Here is a 14,088-nt window from a genome sequence, read left to right on the forward strand (position 1 = left end):
CCATTCTTATGGATAATAAATCCTTTCTATCATTGTATATGGTGGACAGCACATAATACAATGTATTGTTTATATCCAATAGTATTATTTTGACATTTGAGAAAATTTTAATCATATTTCTTATATTATGACAAGTACTAATTCCCTCTATTTAAGAGATCTAGTAAGACTGTGGGACCAAGAAAGAAAAAAACTTTGGAGAAAAATCAAAGATTAAATATAAAAAGAACAAAACTTTTACTCAGAAAAAAATGAAGGTCTAAGGATGGAAGGTCCCTTTTTCGTGGGGACAATGTGAACAAGTAACAAAGACCAGAGACCTTATTCAACTTCCCCTGTGAAATGGATACAATTTTAATGATACTATCAATGAAATGAATGATACTGTGAAACACTATCAGAAAGAATAGTCTGGAATGATTAAAGAAAGAGGGATATATACATAATGAAATAAAAGTATATCTAAATAATGCAAGTCCTCATATTAATATTATATTACAAGGCAGAAGATAAGAATTTATATAGTTTTTAAGATCTAAAATGATGAAATACAAGCCAGTTTCTTAAATGGATATAATGTTTCCAAAAACTATGAGGTTTTACTTTAACTTGGAGAAAATCTAAAAAGTGGTTTATCAGACTACTACTGAAGAAAACAAGAAAAAAAAAAAGATAACCATGGAAATGACATGAAATACAGTCTTCCCAAACATAATGGCTTTAATTTTTACCAAACCATAAATTAATATAATAATAAAATCCTCTTTTAGGATTTTCAAACCATTTTGACAGCCATAACACCAATTGTTGAGGAAAAATATCATATGTGGCAGGCAGCAGAAGGAAGGCAATTATTCCGATGTCCCATGTCAGTTCCTAGAATTAAAATTCATAGTGCATACTAGATAAAATGCCATATTCTCACTTCTCTTTGCTCCTTCCCACTAAGAACAAATATAAACCCTAGAAATATGCAAAAGGTAACCAAAAGAGAACCCTGAATATAGAAAGAGGAAGATACACTGATTATGGATTCCAAGACTGGAGAAAATATAGCAGTAGGGTTTCTCATGACCTCCAAATCAACAGAAGAAAACAACTCAGGCCTAGCATTTCTCAATATCCAACCTATCTATAGAAGGTGACCCACATGGGTTCATTTTTCACCCATATCAAATAGGAGTCCTAACAACAACACCAGGAGAGCCCAGCAATACTGACCGAGGAGATTGGTCAGAAAACCTACTGACAATATAAGTCTTGAGAAAGCACTCAGTCCTCTGCTGAGCCTGAGGCTACCCTCCCCCACCGAGAATCACCAGACAACACCAGCAAGAGGAATCCTACTATGTCAAGTGGCTCAGCTCAGGAAGCCTCATAATCCCCACAGGCTAGAGAATCTTTTCCTTCAGGTAGCACCAACAGGGGCAAAAGCAAGTGCCTAGTCTAGAAAGTGCCTGTCATCCTCATGAGTTGGACTCCCTTCTCCCAGCTAGAGGCACCAGAAGTCTGAAATGGGAAAGCTCCTTGTACTTCAGGCAGCACCATCAGGAACCAGTGGAAGCCTAGGCAGCACCAGACACTAAGCAGATGAAAACAGTACCATAAAAGCTCTGAAAATTAAATGTCCACCAAAATCACAACCCAAAAGTAGACCAGGATCTGAAAACTAAACCCAAACAGGACAAATTCATACTAAAATAAAGACTTAACTAGGACCCAGAGTCTCCTAATGTAATAACCGAAAAATGTCCAGAATACAACAAAGAAAATAAAATCATTTCTCATACCAAGAACCAGGAAAATCATAACTTGAATGTAGGAAAAAAAATAAATTGACAGAAATAACTAAGTAAAGTAGATGCTGGAATTATCTGACCATGATTTTAAGGCAGCCATCATAAAAAGTACTTCAATGAAATATATTTTTTAGGGACGCCTGGGTGGCGCAGTCGGTTAAGCGTCCGACTTCAGCCAGGTCACGATCTTGCGGTCCGTGAGTTCGAGACCCGCGTCAGGCTCTGGGCTGATGGCTCAGAGCCTGGAGCCTGTTTCCGATTCTGTGTCTCCCTCTCTCTCTGCCCCTCCCCCGTTCATGCTCTGTCTCTCTCTGTCCCAAAAAAATAAATAAATGTTGAAAAAAAATTTTTTAAAAAAGAAATATATTTTTTAAAAAAAGATAAAAGAGTAACATGAAATTACGCATTAAAAAACATAAAAATATCCCCCCAAAATTGACCAAAAAATACTTCAACAAGCAAGTACAAGTTCTCTTAAAACAAATTTAAAAAATGGAAAGTCTCAGCAAATAATAGAATTTGTAAAATAATAATAATAACAATAATAATAACCAAATAAAACAGAACTGAGAAATGCAATAACTAGGGGAAAGAACTTCATGAATTGGCTCAATGGTATAATGGAGATAACAAAGGCTAAATTCAGTGATCAATGGAACTTATATAATCTGATTAATAGAGAGAAAATAGAAAACAAAAAGTGTCTCCCCCCAAAAAAAGTGCCTCAAGGACTTAAAGGACAAATAGCCGAAGATCCAACATTCGTGTCACTGGAGACTCAGAAAAGGGAAGAATAGGGCCCAAAAGGTGCTTGAAAACTTTCCAATTTGGCATAAACCTACAGGTCCAAGAAGGTGAGCAAACCCAAATAAGATAAATCCAAAGAAATTCAATCCAATACATTATACTTAAACTTCTGAAAAGTAAAGACCAATAACAAATCTTAAAAGCAGCCAGAGAGAAATAACACATGTACACAGAAAACTAATTTGAATAACAGCAGATTTCTCATATGAAACCATTGAGGCCACAAGAAAAGTGGCATAACTTTTTACAAGTGCTGAAAGAAAATAACTGTCAACTATGAATTCTACAACCAGTGAAACTATCGTTCAGGAATTGAGAAAAAAAATTTCTTAATTTTCAGATCAAAGAAAACTAAAATAATTTGTTGACAGCAGACAGGAGTGTAAAAAAAATGACTAAAAGAAATTCCACAAACAGAAAACAGTGATGAAAAAAAAGAATCTTGGAGCATTAGGAAGGAAGATTGAACAACTGAAAGAACACAAATATAAGTACATACAATAAACCATCTCCTCATGAATTTTACAAATCATATTTGGTAACTGAAACAAAAAGTGTAACACTATCTGATACTCAAGAAAATGATATTTAAAAGCAAGGACAGTAAAGGGATTGAAACAGTAGTAAGATATACACTGCAACAAAAGTGATAAAATATTGATATCACTGTGATAATAAACATATGTACACTGTAATAAACAGAGGAACTACTAAGAAATCTATTCAAAGAGATGTGTTAAAAAACACTAAAAATAAATCAAGATAGAATCCTAAGAAATGTTCAACTAATGCACAGAAAGGCAAAAAGAAACATAAAAATGAGAAAATTAACAAACAGAAAATAATGAAATGACAGACATGTCCTAGAACAATATAATTACCTAAAATATAAATGGTCTAAAATGACCAATTAAAAGACATAGTAGATAGAAAAATATGATGACACCGCATGCTTTTTAAAAGAAACTTACTTCAGGGGCACCTAGGTGGCTCAGTAGGTTGAGCATCTGACTTCAGCTCAGGTCATGATCTCACAGTCTGTGAGTTCGAGCCCCACGTTGGGCTCTGTGCTGACAGCTCAGAGCCTGGAGCCTACTTCGGATTCTGTGTCTCCCTCTCTCTCTGTCCCTCCCCCACTCATGTTCTGTCTCTCTCTCTCTGTGTCAAAAATAAGCATTAAAAAATTTTTTTAAATAAAAAAATAAAAGAAACTCATTTCAAATTCAACATAGGTAGGTTTAAAACAAAAGGATGGAAAATGATATACCATACAAAAGTTTTTTATATCAGAAGTGGTTATATTAATATCTGATAAAATATACTTCAGAACAAGGAAAATTACTAGGGAACTACTAAGGATAAAGAGGATAATACATTATAATAAAAGGATGAGTCCACCAGGAGGTATAATAATCCTAAATGTGTATACATCAAACAAGCTTCAAAATACATGAAGCAAAAACGGATAGAGATAAAAGAAATAGAAAAATAATAGGTATGTCAATAGCCCCTACTCAGCAGTTCAAAGAACTACTAGACAGAAAATCAGTAATGATATAAAATATCTGAACACAGTAAACCAAAAAGATATAATTTACATATATAGAGCCCTCCATTCAGTAACACAGAATACACTTGTTTTTTCCAAGTGCCCTCAGAACACTCACTAAGATAAGCCAGTAATAGGTCACAAAACAAACCTTAATAAGTTTGAAAGAATTAAAATCATACAGAGAATGTTCTTTGACAACAATGGAATCAAACTAGAAGTTGATAACAGCAAGTCAACATAAAATCTCTAAGTACATGAAAATTAAATGACACATATTATTGATACAATAATAATAATACATAGCCTCAATAATACACAGCCAAAGAGGAAGTCTCAAGCAAAGTAAAATACAAAGAACTGAAAGAAAATGAGGATACAATATATCACCCTATGTAGGATACAGCTAAATATTTCTGAGAGGAACTTTTATAGCACTAAATGCTTATATTAGAAAAGAGAAAAAAGTCTCAAATTAAAAACTAAAGTTGTTACTTCAAGAAACTATAAAAGAATATCAAAATAAGCCCAACTCAAGCAAAAGAGAGATAATAAAGGTAAGAGCAAATATCAATGAAATTGGAAAAAAAGAAAATAGAGAAAAATCAATAAAATAAAAAGATGCTTGTCCAAAATATTTTATAAAATTGGCCAACCCCCACCATGACTGATAAAGACAGAAGAAAGACACAAACCCACAAATCCAATATAAAGAATAAAACAAAGGATATCAAAACAGATCCTGTAACTATTTAAAAATAATAAAGAAATGCTTTAAACAACTTTATGTTCATATATTCAACAATTTGGATTAAATGTGCCAATTCATTGAATACCACAAACTGTCAAATTTCAATTAAGACTAAGTAAATAATCTGAATAGTCCTATAACCACTAAAGAAATTGAATTCATAACTTAAAACTTCCAAAAATGAAATCTCCAAGCCAAATGTTTAAACTCCACCAAATGTTTAAAAAAGAATTTCATAATCTCTTTCAGAAAATACAAGCGGGAGGGACACCTGGGCAGCTCAGTTGGTTGAGCTTCTGACTTTGGCTCAGGTCATGATCTCACAGTTCGTGGGTTCGAGCCCCACGTTGGACTTTGTGCTGACAGCTCAGAGCCTGGAGCCTGCTTCAGATTCTGTGTCTCCCTCTCTCTTTGCCCCTCCCCTGCTTGCACTCACTCTCTCTCTCTCTCTCTCAAAATTAAATAAACATTAAAAAAATTGTAAACAAACAAAAAGAAAATACAAGAGGCAACACTTCTAAGCTCATTTTTCAAGTATTATCTGAGTATCAAAGTCAGACAAGGATGGAACAAAAAGGAAATACTGCAGACCGATATCTCTCATGAACTTAGAGGCAAAAATCCTCAAAAATATTAGCAAATGAAACTGAGCAATATATAAAATGAGTTAAACACCACAACAACTATAATTTATTTCAGGTATAAAAAGGCTGTTTCAACACTTGAAAATCAATCAATGTAGTGCACCAGAGTAACAACTAAAGAAGAAGAAAAAAAAATCTCAGAGAGTTAGGAATGGGGAGTACCCTAACTAGATAAACAGTATCTACAAAAAGCCTATAGCTAACAACATACCTAACAGTAAAACACTGAATGCTTTCCTCCTAAGATTAAGAACAAGGCAAAGATATCCATTGTCACTTATCATATTCAGCATAGTTCTAGACACTGCAATAAGGCAAGAAAAAGGAATAGAAGGCATACATTCCAGAAAGTAAGAAAAAAACTCCTTATTTTCAGACGATATGATTTTTGTGTGTGTAGAAAATCCTAAGAAATCTACAAAAACACCTGTAGAGCTAATTAATGAATTACAAAAGTGCAAAATAAAAGTTCTGCAACAAAAGTGCAGAATAAAGATGAACACACAAAAATCAATAGCATTTCTATATACTAACAATGAATATGCAGAAACTAAAATTAAAAACAGAGTACCTTTTACAATTGCTCCAAAGAAACTGAAGCACTCTTGGGGCGCCTGGGTGGCGCAGTCGGTTAAGCGTCCGACTTCAGCCAGGTCACGATCTCGCGGTCCGTGAGTTCGAGCCCCGCGTCGGGCTCTGGGCTGATGGCTCAGAGCCTGGAGCCTGTTTCTGATTCTGTGTCTCCCTCTCTCTCTGCCCCTCCCCCGTTCATGCTCTGTCTCTCTCTGTCCCAAAAATAAATAAACGTTGGAAAAAAAAATTTTTTATAAAAAAAGAAACTGAAGCACTCAGATATAATCTTAAAACATACACAGGACCTGCATGCTTAAAATTACAAAATGCTGATAAAAGAAATCAAAGATCTAAATAAATGGAGAAACACATCATGTTCATGAATTTAAAAATTCAGCATAGTAAAGATGGCAATTCTCTGTATATTGATTTATAGGTTTAAAACAATTCCTATCAAAATATCAATAAGATGTTTTATATACATAGACAAGCTTACTTTTAACTATTTATAGAAAGGCATAGGTTCTAGAATAACTAAATCAATTTTGAATAGAAGAATAAAGTGGGAAGAGTAACTTCGCCAACATTATGTATATCTACATTATCAAGAGAGCGTGGTATTAGTGATGCAACAGACAACAGATCAATGGAACATAACAGAGACCCCACAAATAGACCCACATAAATGCATTCAATTTAGTTTTGACAAGGGTGCAAAAGCAACTTAATGGAGGAAGAAAAATCTTTTCAATAAACAGTCCTGGAGCAATTGAATATCCATAGGAGGATAAGAAACCTGAACCTCAAGTTAAATCACATACCTTATCCAAAATTAACTAAAACATATCATGGACTTAAATGTAAAATGAAAAACTATGCAACTGTTAGAAGAAAAGTTGAGAAAACCATCCGGATCTAGAGCTAGGCAAAGTGTTCTTAGACAGGACACCAAAAGCAAAACTCATAAAAGGAAAAACTGATAAAACAGACTCTATAAAAATTAAAAACTCTTGCTCTGCAAAGACTCTGGTAAGACTTTGAAAAGACAAGCTATAGACAGAAATTTTTCCAAACCAACAAAAGACTAATAACCAGAATATATATAAAAATTGTCAAAACAAAAACCGTAACAAACAATCCACTTCGAAAATGAGCAAAAGACATACATAGATGGTTCACTGAAAAAAGATATACAGATGGAAAATAACATGTGAAAAAATGTTCAAATCATTAACTATTAAAGAAAAGCAAGTTAAGGGGTTCAGTTGGTGAAGCAACTGATTTCGGCTCAGGTCACAATCTCTCAGTTCATGGGTTTGGCCCTACGTCGGGCTCTGTGCTGACAGTTCAGAGCCTGGAGCCTGCTTGAGATTCTGTCTCCATCTCTCTCTGCCCCTACCCCCTCTTTCAAAAATAAATAAAACTTTAAAATTTCAAAAAAAGAAATGGAAGTTAAAACCACAGTGAGATAGTATACACCTATAAGAAGGGCTAAAATTAAAAAAAAAATAGTCATAACACCAAATGCTGGCAACGATGTGGAGAAACTAGATCACTCATACATACATTGCTGCTATTCAACTCTGACATATAGTTTGGCCATTTCTTTAAAAACCAAATATGCAATCACCACACAACAGCAATTGAATTCATGAGGATTTATCTCAGAGAAATAAAAATGCATGTTCACACAAAAACCTGTACATAATTATTCATGCTCATAACCGCCTAAAACCGGAAATAACCCAGATGTCGTTCAACAGATTAAATATAGTACATCCATACCATATAATATTTCTCAGCAATAAAAAGAACTCTTGACACACACAATAATTTGGAATGTTATCCAGATAATTTTAGTTAGTGAAAAAAAAGCCTGTCCCCAAAAGTCTACATACTGTATGATTCCATTTAGATAACATTCATGAAATGACAAAATTACAGAAATGGAGAACAGATCAGTGGTTGTCAGAAGTTAAGGTTGGGGTTCGGGAGGGTAGCAGGAAAAAAGGGGATGTGTCCACAATAAGGGCAGTACAAGAGATCTTTCAGATGATGGAAATGTTCAGTATCTTGACTGTGATAGTGGAGATACACACATGATAAAACTGCATAAAACTCGATACAAAAACACAAAGGTGTACAAATCAAACTGGGGACATCTAACGAGATAAATAAATTGCATCAATGTCAACATTTTGGTTATATTAACATACTATAGTTTTTCAAGATACTACTGTTGGAAAATATTGAGTAAAGACTACATGGGATCTTTCTGCATCATACCTTACAACTGCATGTGATAAAATCTATAATTATCTTAAAATAAAATGCTTAATTTTTAAAAATACCTAGTGCATATAAACTACTTAATACAATGCCTACTGTAGGGAAAAAAATGCAATGCAAGCTGTTACTGTTTTTGACCAACATGTGCAATTCTGGCAACAACAATTTAACACAACCATGGATATCAGAAGATCTTAATGAGGTTGCTTTACAAGACCTCTGGAAATCATGTCAATATTTTGAGGTTGAAGACACCACAAATATTTACCATGGAGTATAGAAGACTAAAGGAAATGTTTCAGTCATTAAAAGTGTCAAAATAATAGAAGTTGCATACTTATCAATTGTTAAGGCCATTTTAAGGCTACTGTAAGAGAGGATTTACTTTGATATAAAAATAAAACTGTAACCATTCAAGTTATCTCTTAACTGAGAAGTTTATCTCAGAATATTTGTAATAACCACACAGATTTATCAGGTAGAGATTAAGATCAGGGCTTTCTCACTGCTGCAAACTCCAGGGAACACATTTATGATCCTGGCCCAATGCCCAACTTTCAGAGATGCCAAGAGGGGATTCATGCTTGCAGTCAGAACCTGAAACTTTAAAGGTCATTTCCAGTCACAACTCTGTGATTCTGCCTGATAGAAATCAGAAAACCTTGGCAAAGCTACAGTTAAACCTAATATTAAAAAATAAGAGAAGAGTACAGGGGTTTAGGAATAAAACCGATGAAATAAGCCATCTATTAGAGTGAAACATCAGTGAGTTTCTAAATATTATAGTTCGACTGAGCATCGTATATTCAAGTTATATAGTTACAGGGACCAAAAGAGATTGAAATGTTAACCTCTTGAAAAGTGACCAAATACTGGAGGAACAAGAAATAAATACCAGCCATTTAGCTCATAAGAAAACTGTGGTGATCAATTAGTGACTGACCACATAGCCTTTCACAATCTTGTAATAACAGTAGCTATACAAACATAAATCACCATTATGATCAGGCTGTGAAGCCCACAATATCTCATCAGACTGTCTAATGGGCATATTTATTAGCTGCCTACAGGAGCTGATAGGATTCTCGAATGTTTTAGTCATGTTTCAGCACCCAGGCCAGCATAATCATGTCACAACAATTCACAATTAAGTAAATGGAAATTCTCTCACGTTAAAAGCTGGTCTATTAGTAGATCTTAATATTTATTACACAAGTTTATGTATTACTAGATCCTAGAACTAATAAAGATGGTTTTAATGCTTCCAACTAATATTTTCAATATTCACTAAGGTAATCGATTTGTCCAATTTTAAGCAGCATAGCTACATAAATGAGATATTTGGCATAGAACCTGATTTAAAATGCATTCTTTTCACAAGTGATTGAATAGTTGTAATGAAAATTTATAATTTGTAGTATATTATAGAGGGGACTGAATTGAATTTCTCTATCAAAATTATCCATGGTTCAAAATCTTTTGTGCTCTAACACATAGAAACTGGCAGACAAATGCAATTACATTAGATATGCTGTCATCCAGAATATCTGAAGGATCCTATTTATCAAATCATCAATTTAAACTCTCTCTACTACCATAGCTGAGTACAAATACCAGAGCATGACCACCACATTAATACCATGAGGCTATCCTAAATGCCATTTCTGGAAATCAATGGAGAGAATTTTATTGGGTCCAGGCTATTTCACTTGAAGGCAATTGTCAAAATCAATCTGTGTCTAACTTAGATTTCTAACTTAATTTGTAAGTTGATTTATACCTACAATGCTCGCAGATTAGACAGCTGATTAAGAAGCATTGATTTATTCTCAGAAAAATGGACCTTTCAAATAAATTGCATTATTACTTTTCACAAAAATTAACACACAGTGTTTCCAAAACATATAAATTATTCAGTAGAAGTAATAAGGAGAAGCACCCTTTTTGTTAAAAGCCATTTCAATGATGGTATTGCTTATGACAATTTTGTAACATTTAGAAAATCTTTGACTCATCAGAATATACAGGTTGTAAATTTATATAAAAGACTTGACTATTGTATGTAGAGTTCAGTTTATATACAGATATTATTCATGAAATATCATGCTACTTTAGCTTTGAAATTATCTCTAATATAAATGCAGTGAATTGTTTGGTCAAAGACAAACATAGGCTCATTTCACCTACCAAGACTGTTTAGGTATAGTCATTATAAGCCTGCATATTATAAAGTGAACAGCCTTGAACTAAAGACCTTCATGTGGTCTGCCCCAGAATGTAGAAACCAACTTCTGTTCTCAATTTAAAAAACTGGGAACCCTGGCCCTGAATCCTAAACAATAAAATAAATTTGAAAGGACCTCACATCATGGGTTTTTTTAACAACTTCCACTATACTTTGGAAAATCAACACAAATTTTATAATTAGCTACAAATTAATTTTATTTGCTTTTACCCCCCAAAAGATACCACTAGAATTAACTGAACTTTTTTAATTATAGTAAAAGTAGCATTCTACATTAGGCTGAAATTATAAACAAAGAATAGCTATATCTTTTTTAAAACACTATTTTGAAGTCTCCCAAATCAATCAGGTGATCTCTATCCCATCCCAACTGCAAATATTCACAGCACCAGATTACAGGCATCCTTCCAGCCCTGTGCCTGTTAAATGGCTGCTTTGTATTCACACCATGTATCATTTGTGACATTTATCCCATCCCCTTATTTAGCAACACCCCCCCCCATGGTGTCAGTTTCTTCCCCAGAACCCAGAGCGCTTCATCACACCCACCTCCTGCCATTATCCTCACTGCCCCAGTTCTTCCCCCCCCCCCCCCCCGCACTTACTCTATACATGTATCAATCCAAACACCTAGTACTCCCTAAAATAAATCAAACACTTTGTCTCCAAATTAAGGCAGAACCTAAACACTACTGCTATATGACTGATTAATTCCTGACAGCAGCTATTCCAAATGTGTCCTCAAGACCCCATCTCACTAGAACCAACTCTACTTTCAACAGAAAACCCTGTTTGCTGCCACACACAGTGAAGCTACCAAACATAGAGTCTCTCAGCTTTTTGCCCCCTCACTTCCTTTCTACCCATCTCAGGGGTAAAGCCAACTTTCTCAACTTCTTATTCTACTGTTTTAAGATTAATTGCACTGCATATGCTCTTGAGCTGACCCCTTTCTGTTTAATTTCTACTGCCCAGGTTATTCTATCCTGTCTGTTCTCTCCATTTCTTGCCTACCTCAACAAACACAGTCAAGTAGAAGAACCCTGTTTCAACTCTCTCCTACCTACCATGCATCACCTCCTTCTCTTGACAACCATATTCCCTAGAAAAAGAATTACACTCAGTCACCATTTGTTATACCCATATCCTCATTTCCTTCCTACTATTTTCAATTCACTAAAGCCATTTTTAGCCCCTACTTCCACAGAATGTACTTTGGCAAGGGTGAAAATGACTAATCCCACCATCAAATACCAAGAATTCTTTTTATTGTACATCTTACTTGTCCTCTCTATGAATGTTAACATTGTAGAAGACTGCTTTCCATTCTTCTTTGAACTTGCAAACAGCACCTTCTCTAAGTTCTCCTCACTCTTTGTCAATTCTTTCTCCATTTCTTCTCTGGGTTGCTTTTATTTTCCTCAGCCGCTAGGTGCAAAGGTCTATCATTGGCTTTTTTCTAATCCTACTAGAAAAATAAAATTAATTTCCATGACTTCATTTACCATATATGCAGCTCCCAGATTTATTTTCTCACCAAAAATCTACTGAGCACCTTCTATGCATAGGCTTTCTGCTGGATGCTGGGGTTAGGTACTATGTCATCATCTGGCTCTTTCAATGACATCTCAAATCCAACATCACAAAAATAATATTTTGTCCTAAAATCTGCTTACTTTTAGACTTATTTTCTTGGATATTGATACTATCCATTCATCCTGGCAAAAAAATATAATTATACTAGTTCCTTCTCTCTCAGACATCCAGCAATTGTTGACCAATTTGTCTTTATATTTGTTACATATATTTCTTTGTCACTCCTGCAATACCTTATTATTTCTTATATGCCTGAAATGTGCTCTGTGTCTCTACTTTTACAACCTTCCAATCAATCCTCCAGAGTACTATTTTGCAAAACCATAAATGTAGTATATATCTTGCTGATCACATTCAGAAAAACATCTAAACCCCTTGGCATAGTATAGAAAACCTTTCATGATTAGTCCTGGGAAATGATAGCTACACCTTATCAGTGCTTATTACTATGTGCCAGACATTGTGCCAGACAAGTACTAAAAACACATTAGATTATTTATTATCAATAATCTGAGAGAAAGATGATAGAATTGTCATGATGGTCAATTTTGTGTCAACTTGACTGTGCCACAGGATGCCCAGATATCTGGCTAACCATATTTTCTGGGTCTATTAGGGTGCTTCTGGAAGAGAAGTAAGTCGGTAGACAGAGTAAACAGAGTGCCCTCCCCACTGTGGGTGGCCATCATCCAATCTGTTAGGAGTCTGAATAAACAAAAAGACAGAATAAGGGAAGCTCTCCCTCTCTGCCTGACTGCGGAGCTGGGACACTGGTCAGACTGAGACTTCCACTATCAGCACTCCTAGTTCTCAGGCCTTTGGACTCGAACTGGAACTACACGCCTGGCTTTCCTGGGTCTCCAGCTTGCAGATGGCAGATTATGAGACTTCTCAGCCTCCACAATCATGTGAGCCAATTCCTCATAATTCTTGCTTCCTATCTATCTATCTGTCTATCTATCTATTTTATATCCTATTGGTTCTGTATCTCTGGAGAACCCTAAAATTGTTATCCTCATTTTAAAGATGATGAAATTTAAAACAGACAATCAGAGAAATCAACTGCTTACAGTCACATAGTGACTAAGTGACAGAGATAAGGTTTACCCAACTGATCATCTCCCAGCACCTACAGTGCTATCCCACCTCCCTCCCTGCTCCAGGTCCGCTCTGTTCTCGTACTCTCGACTCTGGCCATGACAGTTCTTTTAGAAGACCCCAACATGTTTGTCCAGGCCTTCATCTGGACTGTCTTTTCTTACTTGTATCCTCTGAGAAAACACTGACTCATCTTGAACATGCACCATAAATATCATGTCCTTTCTAGTTTATAAATCTGCTCTGAAAGCAATTCCAAAGAGAGATTGCTAAAATGCTATTAAGAGGGACAGATTTGGGTATAATTCCATAGCCCCTCAAAGTATGTGATATTAGGGAATGACTCTTATTTGGCACAAATAGGGAAGGGTGTTTTTTAAATGAGACTTATTAATTTATATTTCCATCTCATAAAGTAGGTAAGTAACAATTTGGCCAACGGCCTTGGAGATGATAACAGGATAGGTAAACTGCCTTCCAAAATCAACACATTTACATTTATACATTTACCAAAGTAAGAATGAGCCCAATTTTGGAGCGGTTTATTCAAGAAAAAAAAGAATGATCCTAGTCAGACCCACTAGGATTTTTAGTTACTTCTACCACTTACCATCTATGTATCCTAGAATATGATACTTAACTTCTGAACCTGAGTTTCTCTATGTTTAAAATAGGGGTAAAATAACTAGATCATAATGCTTTTACCCAGGATCAAATGAGAAAATGCTTATAAAGAT

This window comes from Leopardus geoffroyi, chromosome C2 (assembly GCF_018350155.1).
Source record: "Leopardus geoffroyi isolate Oge1 chromosome C2, O.geoffroyi_Oge1_pat1.0, whole genome shotgun sequence".
NCBI classification, from domain to species: domain Eukaryota; kingdom Metazoa; phylum Chordata; class Mammalia; order Carnivora; family Felidae; genus Leopardus; species Leopardus geoffroyi.